Source organism: Solanum verrucosum, unplaced genomic scaffold, assembly GCF_900185275.1.
Source record: "Solanum verrucosum unplaced genomic scaffold, falcon-dt-bn FXZP01000231.1, whole genome shotgun sequence".
NCBI lineage: Eukaryota > Viridiplantae > Streptophyta > Magnoliopsida > Solanales > Solanaceae > Solanum > Solanum verrucosum.
In genome coordinates this window covers 713,647-714,711 of record NW_026020176.1, presented here as the reverse complement: position 1 = coordinate 714,711, position 1,065 = coordinate 713,647, and the positions used below count along the sequence as shown (strand labels likewise).

Below are 1,065 nucleotides of genomic sequence, written 5' to 3'. Positions count from 1 at the left end.
GAAATGAGTGTAAATATGTAGTCACATCATAGAAAGAAATTATGTAATACCCTCAGAATACTTACTAATAGAGCTGTCAATATGGGATGTCTCACCTCATCCGGAATAACTCATACAGGTCTATGTAGTAATTCTTTAGAAATTTAAAAAAAATAAATTATTTTATGTAGTACATATTTTAATTGTTACTATGAAATGTTTCTTTTAAGGGATGAAGCACTTGAATACTTGAAGAGTTGTGATACTGTTATAAGGAAGATTCTGAAGTTGCTAATGGGAGGATTGAATGTGAAAGAGATTGATAAAGAAAAAGAGGAACTTTTAATGGGTTTAAAGAGAATAAACTTTAATTACTATCCAAAATGTCCCAATCCAGAGCTTTCAATTGGAGTAGGACGTCATTCTGATATCTCAACAATCACTGTTCTTCTTCAAGACGATATCGGTGGGCTGTATGTGAAAAAACATGAGACTAATATTTGGATTCATATCCCTCCGGTTAACGGGGCTCTAGTAATCAATATTGGTGATGCACTTCAAATAATGAGCAATGACAAATACAAGAGTGTTGAACATTGTGTGATTGCTAATGGGAGCAACAATAGGATTTCTGTACCCATTTTCTTGCATCCAAAGGCAACAAGTGTTATTGGTCCTTTAAAAGAAGTGATAGAGAATGGGGAGAAACCAATTTACAAGCAAATTCTTTATGCAGATTACACCAACATCTTCTTCAGCAAAGGTCATGATGGAAAGGACACAATAGAATTTGCAAAGATATAGACTCATGTTGTCATAATTTCTAATTTTTATGCTAATAAAATATAATATGTGTTTCTCCATAAGAATGTGACAACACTCTTACCATTTTGTCTAATCAAAAATACAAAAATACAGACAGGTACGAAAGAAGGAAAAGTAGCAAAGCTTTGTACGCCAACAGCTCACCACAAACCAAATCTGTGATGGCCATGGAAGAGCCAATGCTCACTGAGGGTGGCTCGTACTAGGAGTTGCATCCGACTAAGATGCATAAATGTAGTATGAGTACCAAAACACAAGTAC

The 1,065-nt window shown here is 34.5% G+C and overlaps 1 pseudogene; it reads left to right on the top strand.

The window, feature by feature from the left end:
* LOC125829000 (feruloyl CoA ortho-hydroxylase F6H1-3-like) overlaps nucleotides 1-783 on the top strand; it is a 1,319-nt pseudogene extending 536 nt beyond the window's left edge.
* Nucleotides 784-1,065: the final 282 nt, after the last annotated feature.